The 14,034-nt window shown below is 36.6% G+C and overlaps 1 long non-coding RNA gene across 1 annotated transcript; it reads left to right on the plus strand.

Annotated features, from left to right (window-relative positions):
• Window positions 1-239: 239 nt before the first annotated feature.
• On the plus strand, window positions 240-12,179 carry LOC138713750 (uncharacterized). The gene is made up of 4 exons (XR_011335983.1): window positions 240-367; window positions 670-799; window positions 10,019-10,102; window positions 11,300-12,179. It is a non-coding gene; the product is annotated as an uncharacterized lncRNA (long non-coding RNA).
• Window positions 12,180-14,034: the final 1,855 nt, after the last annotated feature.

The raw sequence follows: 14,034 nt of genomic DNA on the forward strand, positions 1-14,034 counted from the left end.
AACTGTTGTGCAGGGCAGCCAATGGATCACGTTTTTTCCGTGTTAGCCCTGATTACGTAATCAGGGATAAACGTGAAAGTGATAACAATTATGTTGTTGATAAAGAGATTTATCTAATTATTTATCACTCACAGTGTCAAAATAATATCATATTATATTGATAATATAACAATATTAGCGACACTGTTCTATAGCAGGTTTTTTAAAGTCATGTTGGCGACCCTGATATGCTGTGATTTTGGCGGTTAAAATGACATTTCAGTTTTGTGAGAATTGTAACATATCTAAATTATTTATTGATTAATGCAATAATGGCGTCAGAAATCAGGTTATTTTCAGTGCTTGCAAAGAAGTCTACAAACTGAAGGTAGGTGAAAATTTGACTTCAGGTTGGAACTACAACAAAAATTATAAACCTAACCTTATTGAGCCTATGTACTGTACCCAGTTAGTAGGCCTACACTTTGTTATGATCTACGTTTTGTATTCAGAGGAAAAAAGAAAACAATATTACAATAAAGAGCCTTTTTTAATATCTGTAAACATACATATAAAAGTATGTAGCTATAAATTTTGTAGATAGGCCTATATGTTTTTACTAGGTACATAATGCTTTTACTTTTTTGTTGCCTGTTTAAAATTCTAATGAAATGTGCTTGTTTGATTTAGGAAAGTTAGTGAGTTACACAGACTGCTGCAACTGAAAATGAGTACATCTCTTATGAACACCAGTCATATGTGTCAAATAGTGGTATGACTCGATTTAGCTGCTTCAGTTCTTGGACTTCCATTTGAAAAGGTGTGTACCTAATGTTTAATAAAATTAGAGAGTATTTTTGTCCCTACATAAAGTAATACACTGATTTGACTGAAAAAAATTATGCCTAACATAACAAAACACATGGGCTGCTTTAATTAATAATGACACTGTACTTCAGATTAAGTTAAGGGTAATTATGTAAATAGTAAGCATTGGCAAGGACATCTACCGCAAAAGAGGCCCAGAGCACACATACATATATATATACATACACACACACAGTGCTTTTCTTCTGGAGAAAAAGGTGGTGGAACTCTGTGTACAATATTTTATAGCGGAAGGAGAGATGATTACTTTTCACTGCACGGAAATTTTGTCGTTTTTAAACTCCTTTTCGTCCAACTAAGACACTCAAGGTCTAAGCGGAATTCAAAGAAAAATTATATTAAAAACATACTGTAGTTATTCACACATATTTCGTTTCCATGATGAAAAATGCAATAAAAAGGTTCCGGAACGCCATCCCAGCGCATTCCGCAGAAAAAAAGTGCTGTATGTACATCACAAAAAGTTTGGAACACTCTATTTTTCGAATTTTCTTTAAAATTACTGAATGTAACTAATAAAATAATTTAACATTGGTTTGAAAACATGCATTTATTTGGTAATTTTTGTTGATTAAACTCATAACATTTCATAAAATCACAATTTAAATTTTTTATGACTTGGTCGTGAAACCACATTTTTTAGAGTATCAGTATTTGGTAACACACCCTCGGGCTTGAATCAATGCAGCAGTACGTCTTGGCATGCTGCTAATAAGATCATCAAGTACCTGTTGATCGAGACGGTCCCATTCTTAAACAGTGGCCTCTCGGAGGTCTTGGACAGTCTGTATAGGAGGATTGCATTGTCGAATGGCAACTTTGAGCCTGTCCCAAGCAAGCTCTATTGATATTACAGTGTACCGTAGTACATATATTTCCATGCAGAAATTCTGTGTCATCATATGATGAAGGATGGGTGGAAAGAAGAAAAATTCTCTCTGGCACCGGGATTTGAACCCGGGTTTTCAGCTCTATGTGCTGACGCTCTATCCACTAAGCCTCACCGGATTTCCATTTTTCTCCGTTCCACCCATTCTTCATCATAAGATGACGCAGAATTTCTGCATGGAAATGTTATATGTAATTCGATACATTGTAATATATGATTTGCAAAAATAATCACTTAGTGATTTAAGACGGCACTTATTCCGACGGATCCCGGCCACTAAGTCACTTGTAATGAGTGCACCTCTGCACATTAATGTGTTGCAGTGCATGAGGGTTGGCCACTAGAGGAAAACTAAGAGGTGGAACTTAAACGGAGAGGATTCAATCCGGCATTGGAGTGGGAATCCAGTGTGGCTTAGTGGATAGAGCATCAGCATATGGAGCTGAAAACCTGCCGGAGATAATTTTTCTCCGTTCCATCCATCCTTCAAGCTCTGTTGAGTTCATATGAGGTGAACATGTTGGCCATTCCATTCTCCTGATATGAGCACACTTGAGGAACTCATCCACACGTCTTGCTCAGTGTGCCTAGCATTATTGTCTTGAAAAATTAATCCTACACCAAACTGTCTTTGAAATGGTTCAAAGATGGTTTCCAGAACCTGGTTACAATACGATTCTGCCGTCGTATTACCCTCGACTGGCATGAGATGTGTACTACGTCCATGCATGATGCTGCCCCTAAACATGATGGAACCTCCACCTTGTTGGTAATGTGAAACTGCAACATTACCAGACTCTCTCCAGATGAGAACTCGTTTCGAATCTGGTTTAAAGCAAATCCTGGTTTCATCCGCAAACATTATCTAGTTCCACCAATTGATTCCAGTTTTCATGTTCCCTTGGCCATCTTAATCTTGCAATTCTGTGTTGTCCGGTCAACGAAGGTGTTCGCCAAGGACGTCTAGCATGCGGATTGACTTCATGAAGACTGTTTCTGATGGTTTGTGTGGCTATATTTCTTCCAATTGGTTGTAGGACCCTTTGAACTTCTGTAGTATTAACCCGCAGTCTGGGACATATTATTTTTGTCACACTATCTTGGATGTGTGGTATTTTTTACCCAGTTCTAAAAACCAGGCGCTATTTTCAAGTCTATGTGATATATGGCAATGCAATTAAGTTTGGAGGCACATGAGATCATATTTCATAATTAAAAACAAAATATATATATATATATATATATATATATATATATATTTGTGGAAAGGAAGGGTTTACTGCCAACAAATTTGTATTTTGAGAAATTCCTCGACACTGTTTTACACTCTGTTAATAAACAAAGAATGGAAGCACATAACCTAATTGTTAACAAAACTGAATATCAGAATATTAAACGGTAAACGATAATGCATAAATTAACCTAACAATAAATTCCATTGTTACAAAACTTGTACTAAATATCTATGTATATATAATTTCAACTGGTAATGGAAATTACAGGAAAACGGCTGAACGGATTTTAATGAGTGACCCCTCATTTTCATGCCTGGCATCCAAAGTTTTTCGGAAAAATAGTAGTTTTCAGTGAAATGTCAATTTTCCTATTTTCCAAAATCCATCCATTGTCAGTTTTGAGAACTAATTTTATTGAATCATGGCCGACTTGATTGAATTTCAGAACAAAACACACACTACAATAAACAATAGGCTATTACACGAAGGCCAAGACCTGCAGGATTGCCGACATATTTAGAGCTCAGTTCAATTTGTTATTAAAAACTGATTCTGCGGTGTATAATTTTCTGAGTACAGCTGTGTATTGGATATTCAAATCTACGAAACTTGAGGTGGTTTGATGACATTATTACCATTAGAAATTAAATATTATTATAGTTAATATCATGATGCATCTATTTTTCATTAATTATACATAATATTGATGCTATATTGATGACATGAAAGTGAAACGTTTTGTAGTTATGTAAGTAAATGTAGAGAATATCTTAATTTAGATCTTCATTTCTATAATTTACTGAGTGGCTGCTATATATAACTACAAAACTTAAGATAATATTGTTATTAAGAATCAAATATTTTTATACTTATTAACCCAGTGGGGTTGGGTCTTTTTCATATACTTAATGGAGGTGTAGAGTAGATATTGATATGTGTCATTGTCTTCAATGTTGGCTCGAGAGAGCGCAAAAATTACAGTTCCTAAGGAAAGATAAAAAGGTATTACTTACTGATAAAATAAGAGGCCTAGAAAATTTTGTAGTCTCCAGATCATTTCAGCAAGATCTCTTAGTAGGATAAAATCATTTTACACTCTACATTTCAAGTTCTACATGCAGCAGCTATACGAAAATGCTATTGTTCGAAAGCTTAGCAAACCTGACATTTTTTTAACTTTTGCCTACAATCCACAATGACTTGAAATAGCTACTGCTATCGTCCTGACATTGATACTTGCGTTTTCGCGTTGAAACTCAAAAACTGAAGTTGGATAGGTTTAAGAAAAAGTATTTGGCCTAAAAAATCCATTCAGAGGGAGTATGTTTCATTATTATGGAAGCAAATAACTATCAAAAAGACAAGTATTCTTCATTGGAAATAAATCTGAAAAATTTTTATTTCAACGTCTAACGAACTTAGTTTGCAGCAGTATTTGCTGCACAAGCCACTAGTCTAGATTGAATTTAGGCAGTTGTGACAAACATAAATTCTGCAGTCTCCACTGGATCTATATCACAGTCATTGCCACTAAAGTCACTTTCTTCAGCTTCCAAAGTATTCTGCGTCCAGCCACTGAACTTTGGATCATCAGCCCGCATACAGTCCTTTGATGCGTGTGTCATGTTTACCTTTAGGGAAGAAATGAGATCAATGTGGAAAAACTAACATTGCCTGGGACATGCGGTATAACCTATCTGAGCCTGAAATTAAAGCGGTTTAGGTTGTGATTACTCACCTACAGGAACACAACCATTACATCTAACAATGAATAGTGAACTGCCACGAAGGTACTCAGTAGCGCTCCTGTGTTGGGTGAGGGATAACAGAATTGTATGTATGTATTTATTTACACTGCAAGTGGGCAAGCACCCGGTGGCAGTGGTATATACAATATAAACAATACACAATAAAATGATAAGCAATACACAATACAATTTTACAACAAATATACAATTTTATACACAATACAATTTAACACAATAATAATAAAACATAAATAAAATACCTAATTTTACAATACACCCTACATAATTATGTATAGGTCCTACATAAGTTTCAATTGTCTTTCACTTTACTCTCATCTCATTCCCTGTAGTGGCACTATGACGCATTTCACTGACACTTTAGCACACATTTCACTGAGACTTTAGCACACATTTCACTGACACTCTGTAACACATTTCACTGACACTATAGAACACATTTCATTGACGCTATAAATTATCACTGATCGGAACTGTTCACTGCACTGTAAAACCATAACTTCACTGACTCACCTCGCTTCACTGATACAACAGTTCAAATAAGTCAAATAATTACATCCTTATGCATACTTATAAACAGAACTACATTTAAACTAAACATTTGTAGTCTAAGGCCCTCTTACACGCTATTTTTAAATAATTTACAATTCAAACCAAGGAAGTAAACTCGTCAGGCTAGATAAATACATGTCACCTTAAAAATTAAATGTTGAATGTCACCTTAATTTTAATTTGCACTTTATACACAACTTTTTAAGTTATTCTTGAAGGACAGCCCTCAAAGACCGCTGCAGGTAGGTCATTCCAATCATTTATAGTTCTATTTAAAAATGAGAATTTACCTACATCCGTTTTCTGTTTCCTACATTTGATTTTAAAATCATGATCGTTCCTACCATAGTACGTTGGCTTTTCTAACCGAGCCATTATGTCTACCCATGCTTTCTGACCTAGATGTGCTCTATACAATGATGTTATTCTAGTTTTCCTACGTCTGTTTTCCAAAGTTTCCCATTTAAGTTCTTTTATTGTATCGTTTCCATCTTCTCTTTTACCTTTAACAAATTTAGCTGCCCTATACTGGATTCTTTCTAAGGAATTTATCTGATATATTCTATAGAGATCCCAACATGTAGTTCTGTATTCCATTAACGGTTGCACTAACGTTAGATATGCTATTTCTCTCGATTTGGGGCTAGCCTTTCTCAAGATTCTCATAATAAAGTGAAGTGCCCTCCATGCTTTACCCGTAACATTATCAACATGCTCTCCCCAAGAAAGTTTGGAGTTTAAATACACTCCTAGGTAACGAAGGATTTTAAAATGGCTTGGGTAGAATATACCCCACATCCAAAGTTACGAGTTAATTATAGGCCTCTTCCGAGCCAATAATTCAATGTTACTATCTTGCCGTGCTGTAGTTACTCGTGGCCAACCTTCGCGAGGTCTGTCAGACACTGATTGAACATCTCCACGTCTTCAATACATCTCTAGGAGAAACTTTTAGACGTCGAGCTGTTTCCCAATATGGTAGACCTTCTACGCACATTGTAGTGATGCGCATTCATGTAAGTGGTAGTAATCGATGTGCCATTGCTAATGGTTTTAGTGATAATGAAAACAGATTTTAAAATTTCAACTTCTACAACAATATTTACACTTATGGGTAACTTCACAACAGAGAGGGTTTGGAATTGAATGGGTTACATCAGCTGCTTGTCTATGCAGATGACGTGAATATGTTAGGAGAAAATCCACAAACGATTAGGGAAAACACGGGAAATTTACTTGAAGCAAGTAAAGAGATAGGTTTGGAAGTAACTCCCGAAAAGACAAAGTATATGATTATATCTCGTGACGAGAATATTGTACGAAATGGAAATATAAAAATTGGAAATTTATCTTTTGAAGAGGTGGAGAAGTTCAAATATCTTTGAGCAACAGTAACAAATATAAATGATACTCGGGAGGAAATTAAACACAGAATAAATACGGGAAGTGCGTGTTATTATTCAGTTGAGAAGCTTTTATCATCCAGTCTTCTGTCAAAAAATCTGAAAGTTAGAATTTATAAAACAGTTATATTACCGGTTGTTCTTTATGTTTGTGAAACTTGGACTGTCACTTTGAGAGAGGAACATAAGTTAAGGGTGTTTGAGAATAAGGTGCTTAGGAAAATATTTGGGACTAAGAGGGATGAAGTTACAGGAGAATGGAGAAAGTTACATAACACAGAACTGCACGCATTGTATTCTTCACCTGACATAATTAGGAACATTAAATCCAGATATTTGAGATTGGCAGAGCATGTAGCACGTATGGGCGAATCCAGAAGTGCATATAGAGTGTTAGTTGGGAGGCCGGAGGGAAAAAGACCTTTGGGGAGGCCGAGATGAAGTTGGGAAGATAATATTAAAATGGATTTGAGGGAGGTGGGATATGATGATAGAGAATGGATTAATCTTGCTCAGGATAGGACCAATGGCGGGCTTATGTGAGGGCGGCAATGAACCTGAGGGTTCCTTAAAAGCCATTGTAAGTAAGTAAGTATGGGTAACTTCATTTATTTGTAATATTTGAAGCTTATTGTCTTATTAGTGTCTGTCATTTGTTTTCATTGTTATTGTTGAATGAGGAACATTGGAAAGACGATAACAATGAATATAAAAACCAAAGAGGTATGTTATTATCACTGCCTGCTGGATCACATCCTATGACTGTTTACACTGCCTGCCCAATCAACGGTTATGCGCGAGTAGCTGCTAGGTGGTAGGTGGTGATTTTGCATATACTGATAATGTTAATAGCGGTGGGTACTGCCTGCCACCTAGCGGAAAAATAACTTTGATTGAGCAGGCAATTTACTCAGCTATAGGATGCGATCCAGCAGGCAGTGGTTATTATACATGTTCACCACCATAATACAGAAAATATAAGTGTTTCAAACTTTAATTAAATTTTTAACATTTTCTTTTGATTGACATATTGTCAACTACTATGAGAAAGTATGTGCCTATTGTGGGAAGATTATGACCTAGCCGATGCTTACTACAGGTTACCAGGTTAAGTTTTAGACTACCATGACTTATATTTGTAGGGCTGGTCAGACGAATCTAACACAGCATAGTAACGATTGCATATTTGAAATGGAGCTTCTGGGCTAAGATGGCGTGGTCTACTGGTGTAGATATTCCCAGACGTTTCGTCTTCTACTGCGGCAGACATCTTCAGTGATTAGATATCCTAGGTCGAAGTCTTCTGCTAGGGGTACCTGTGGCAACTGATTCCCTGACTGGTTGCCCAGCGAATAGAGATTATAAAGAATGGACACTGAGCGAATTTTCCTGCATTTTGTTTCTCTGTGCGCCAGCGGCTAGTTCCACTTTCAAGTGCTAGAGGTAGTGTAATCGAGCATACGCTAAGATAATAATTGAGTATAGAGTTGAGACACAGGATCCAAACATCGCCTACCTTATTGCATAATCCAGTAACACTTTGCTTCAAATAAATTCAAGTTAACAGCTTTTCCTTATTTCTCAGTGACAAACTAGTTGTAATAATAATATTTTATATTTCAGGTATAATACATTATATTATAAAATAATACAATGCATTATAAAATTAAGTATCGAATTCGTTTAATATTTGTATAATAATATAATATAGGTATATGGAGGTATATGGTTTTACTTCTCGTAAGAGTTTTGTTTTTCATTTTCAGCGCTATCAAATCATTACATATTTTAATTGTTGTTGGGGTCAACGTCTCAACTCTCATTGTAAAGGAATTCTAGAGTCTAGACATTGCAGTTAATGAAGGATTTATTATTTTATGGATCCAATTTATTTTATTTGAGTACATAATGTACCTATATGTATTAATTGTATGTATTATATTTCCTCTGTGTCGACTGCTAGCTGGTGTGATGTCAGCGCCAACTCTAGGGAGAAAGCAGAATCTGATGCTTTAGCTGGCTTGAAGGTCATTGAAATCAGTCCGGCTACATCAAAGGTACTGACGCGAAGTGTCCATTCTTTATAATCCCTATTCGCTGGGTTGCCTGTCCTTATTTATAGAGCCGGGGATTGGCCTTGGTGTTCCGTTGTCGTGGTGGTCCGCACTTGTTGGATCTCAGTGGCCTTGGACTGGTCATGGTGTACCCAGCGAATAGGGATTATAAAGAATGGACACTTCGCGTCGGTACCTTTGATGTAGCCGGACCGATTTCAATGACCTTCAAGCCAGCTAGAGCGTCAGATTCTGCTTTCTCCCTAGAGTTGGCGCTGACATCACACCAGCTAGCAGTCGACCCAGCGGAAATATAACACATATAATTAATACATCTAGGTACATTATGTACTCAAAATAAATTGGATCCATAAAATAAATCCTTCATTAACTGTAATGTCTAGACTCTAGAGTTCCTTTATAATGAGAGTTCAGACGTTGACCCCAACAACAATTAAAATATGTAATGATTTGATAGCGCTGAAAATGAAAAACAAAACTCTTACGAGAAGTAAAACCATATACCTATATTATATTATTATACAAATATTAAACGAATTCGATACTTAATTTTATAATGTATTATATTATTTTGTAATATAATTTATGATATCTCAAATATAAAATATTATTATTACAACTAGTTTGTCACTGAGAAATAAGGAAAAGCTGTTAACTTGAATTTATTTGAAGCAAAGCGTTACTGGATTATGCAATAAGGTAGGCGATGTTTGGATCCTGTGCCTTAATTCTATTCTCAATTGTTATCTTAGCGTATGCTCGATTACACTACCTCTAGCTCTTGAAAGTGGAACTAGCCACTGGCGCACAGAGAAACAAAACACAGGAAAATTCGCTCAGTGTCCATTCTTTATAATCCCTGTTCGCTGGTGTACCATTGTTGCGGTGGTCCGCACTCGTTGGATCTCAGTAGCCTTGGACTGGTCATGGTGTACCATTGTCGTGGCGGTCCACACTAGCTGGCCTTGGACTGGTCGTTGTGTTCCATTGTCGTGGCAGACTGCACTCGCTGGATCTCACTTTCCATCTGTCTATCGCAAAGAGAACATATTCTCGTCCCCTCTTCGTTCACGATTTTAAGTGCCCTCCATGCTCCTAGAAGAAACCAGACTAAGCTCAGCAGATATTACTCTTAGTAGGTTGATAAATGTTATTGTAGCAGATTGTGAAATTAACTGCCATCACCAAACGAACAATTTTTAATGTTAATCAAACTGCATGCTGGTTTCAGGTATGTGAGTGAGGATGCCCGTTCTCTGTCAGTGGATCTCTGCCATCCCATGTACAGTGTTGCTGCTGTCATTGCCGCATGCAAGTATGTTATCCTATGAAACGTATTACCATATTTATGATATACAGTGTGTACATTTTATCTTTCCACACTAGTGGAAGTAGAGTGGACGTGGCAGTGCATGGTTCAGCTGAGCGCTAAGTTATGAGTTTAGAACATATTATGATAAATCTTAGAAAGGGCAGTTGTTTACAATTAAAAAATGCTTACCTTTTCAAAGACGATGTTGAGAATGTTCCCCATTCAGCATTCATTTTGTTGAAGTGTGCTACAAATAGGACTTTTCATTCAGTCAGAAGTTGTCGAGACATTTGCTCAAGATTTGTTAAATTGATAATTCCACACAATAACTTCAATAATGCTGAGAATTTACTTTGTACAAATATGCTTGCATGAAAACTTCTACTTGATATAATGGATTTTGTGCGAGATCGTGCGTATTTGCTTGGTTTCCGCACGAAACCAATCCGCGGTAAGTCTAAAATTCCACATTCAGTATTCCCAACCTAACACACATAACAATTTCCCTCTTCTTACCGCTTAAGTGACATATTGATTTTACTGCTTTAGGCTTCTAACATATTATTTTTAGAGACGTTCAATATAGTAATAATTATAAATTGGAAACTTCCCACTGCAATTTCACCTAAATTGCACTGTTAATTATTGTTTTTAAATATTTGCAAAAATTAAGTAAACTCTACAAGTCCACTAAAGTTACTGGATTGGTGATGCAAGTAACATTAAGGAAGCCGTGAAAAAATCAACAAGATTCCAGATGCCGATGTTATTACTGCAATATGTTATATAAATAATATTGTTAAAATATTAAAATGAAAAATAAATCATTACATAAACTTACAGTTTGTTTTAAGTTCGCATTTATGGACTGGGGGAAAAAACAGACAGACGTATATCACGGCCTGCTGGAGTATAGTAAACACAGAAAACATTTTAAAGCAACAATGTTGAAGATAGATATTTTTGTTTTACAAATCTGCCGTCATTGAACAGAAACCAAGATGGAGACTTCATTGCAACTAATTAGAAATTCCTCTTTCAGGTATGTAATAAACGATCTTCGCACAAAATAATGTACGATACACGAGCAGTATGTTTTCTTTAAATTCTCTTAGCTCAACTACGTTTCGCTTTTTCAAACTTTTCCTCGAACATGAAAACTTCAACATACCGCTCTTGTAACGCATATTACTATTTCAGGCACTGTAAGCTGAAGGTGGACCGTGCTGAACTCATGGAGGTGGGCCAGATCCGGAAATCATCACTGCTGAAACTCGTCAGAACATTTGAGAAGTATGCACTGGATGTGAACCCGAGTCCGAAATTGAAGTCTTTGAATGGAGAAGAAGAAGAAGAATTTAAAGCTGAAAACATAATAAAGAAGACAGAATGCTTTACAAAAGATAAGTGGTGTGTTTTATTTTGGAGTAACAAATACAGTAAAACTTCTTCAAGGCTGAAACTAGTCCAATGTGAATACTTTTTGTAGTTCCAATGGATAGAATTGGCATTATTATTAGTGCCACAGCCTGTTGCAGGCCTTGACCGCTCCTACAATGCACCTTCATTCATTCCTATCTTCCGCTTTTATTTTCTTTTCCATCCTTGTACTCTCAATACTTTCAAATCTTGTTCAAAACTATGCAAACATCTAATGTTAAGCCATCCAATTCTTCTTTTGCCATCTATTTTTGTTGAAGTAACTTTGCAGCATGGATCCATCTCCATTTCTCTGTAAGGTATCCCAGCCACCTAATCCTTGAGGTTTTAATTATTGTAACTATATTGATGTCATTAAGATGCAGAGACTAAGGAGAAGGTGGAAAATAGGGCAGATTGGAGAATTCTGGGTTTGCAATGAAAGACCTGCCCTTGGGCAGAACACTGTGAATGAATATGAACGAATCTATATCACCATAAGCCTTAAATAATTCATCATCATATTTAATGCGCCAGTTTCCATTTTCACATACAGGACCAAACATTTTTCCTTCATATGTTTCTTTCAAATAATATTTTAAGCTTATTTTGTTGTGGTTTTGTTAAAGCCCACCTTTCGCAGCAATGGGTCTCAGAAGAGTTTTATAGAATAGGCATTATAATAATAATAATAATAATAATAATAATAATAATAATAATAATAATAATAATAATAATACATAAGGAGCACTCGAAAGAGTATTAAGTATGTCTTTTGTATATATTGATCTTGTTTCACACGTTAGTCACTGTAGTCTCTTATGAATTTTGTTCTTTTTCCACATGTTATTATGTGATAGCGTTCGCACTTTCGGTCGCACAGTGAGCAAATGCAGTCGTCGTCTGGATGGAGGAATCTTTGAGTTCTACATATCTTGTGGTGGAAGCCGTGGATAGCGAGTCTGGTTACACATGTCTTTGGTCCTGGCACATCTCTGTCCACTTCCGGTCCATCATTGCGCTTGTACAATAGAAGTCCGGGTCGATGTCATTTTGCTTCCTACACCGTGTCTCCAGGTGTGCTTGATACGGGCCCGTAGATGGCAGCATTAGTTCCAGCCTGAGGTCCTCTATGAAGAAACTCTCTTTGGCCAACACGTAGATGATCCTGGTAGGGGACTGCTTTCCTACTCCTAGGACTCTCTTCAGGAAACCTTGCCTTCACATTTTCTAACTTTGCAAGATCGTTGTTCGTCAGTTTCTCCCATATTAATTCTATTCCATAGGAGGTAATCGGTGTTATAACTGCATGAAATAATGACATTGCTGTGGTCAAGGAGAGTTTGCTGATGTTCGGAATTCTGTTTATGGCTTTCGTGAGAATAGGCGAAATCTGCCCAACGCGGAAATGGAAGGCAATATTTCAGAAATTTATAAAAGAAAACACTACTTCTGTAATGCGGAAAAAATATGCACTGCTTTTATACACCGTATTTTTAATGACTCTGTTTGATTATGCCAGTTAGTGAGTTTTTCGGACAGGTAACTTCACATCACGCAAAACTTGATCAAGGTAAAGAATGTTGTATCGAAAGAAGGGCAGTTATTAGCCATGGGTTTTCTCAGAAAATTGTAGCTACAGTACAAAACCGCAGATTGCTAATTAATTAGACATCATTGACTATGCTGAGATTCATTATGCTAGTAGTTAAAGTAGGTTAAAGGGGAAGGGGGGATTAAAACTTCCAATTTGTGGGTAAAAGTTATTACTGGTCAAAATAATACAGTAAACCCCAGATCTAAATGAGGGGTTGGAAAGCAATGGTGGATCATTAATGTTTAGGTGAGGGGTTTGGACTTTTTCCATTGCTGGTTGTCACAATAAAAAAATTAAGACACAACGTTTCGAAGGGTGGTTCTCCCTTCGTCTTCAGGTGGAAGGAAGGAGAGAAAGGAAAAAAACCTACTGTTGGGTTCGTTACGTACAGCTATTCTGTATGACTGATCGATTGATTCCTGGTTCCCCGTCCCCTCCTTTTGTGTGTCTTTCATCAATTTTTTAGCCACTTCACGCCCATCTTTTTTATTCCGTTTGGATTAATGCCAACATACTGCTAATGACTTTGGGTTTTTCTTAATTAGAATCTCCACCGAAGCCAGGAATCAACGATCAGTCATACAGAATAGCTGTACGTAACGATCCCAACAGTAGGTTTTTTCCTTTCCCTCCTTCCTTCCACCTGAAGACGAAGGGAGAACCACCCTTCGAAACGTTGTGTCTTAATTTTTTGATTGTGACAACCAGCAATGGAAAAAGTCCAAACCCCTCACCTAAACATTAACAGTACACCCCTGATAGACATAATGGCAAAAGTGTGACATTGTCACTGGATGAAAAAAATTAGTCATTAAAGCCGGAGGTAAAAAGACCTTTGGGGAGGCCAAGACGTAGATAGGAGGATAATATTAAAATAGATTTGAGGGAGGTGGGATATGATGATAGAGACTGGATTAAT

The sequence above is a fragment of the Periplaneta americana genome, chromosome 14, assembly GCF_040183065.1.
Source record: "Periplaneta americana isolate PAMFEO1 chromosome 14, P.americana_PAMFEO1_priV1, whole genome shotgun sequence".
Lineage (NCBI taxonomy): Eukaryota > Metazoa > Arthropoda > Insecta > Blattodea > Blattidae > Periplaneta > Periplaneta americana.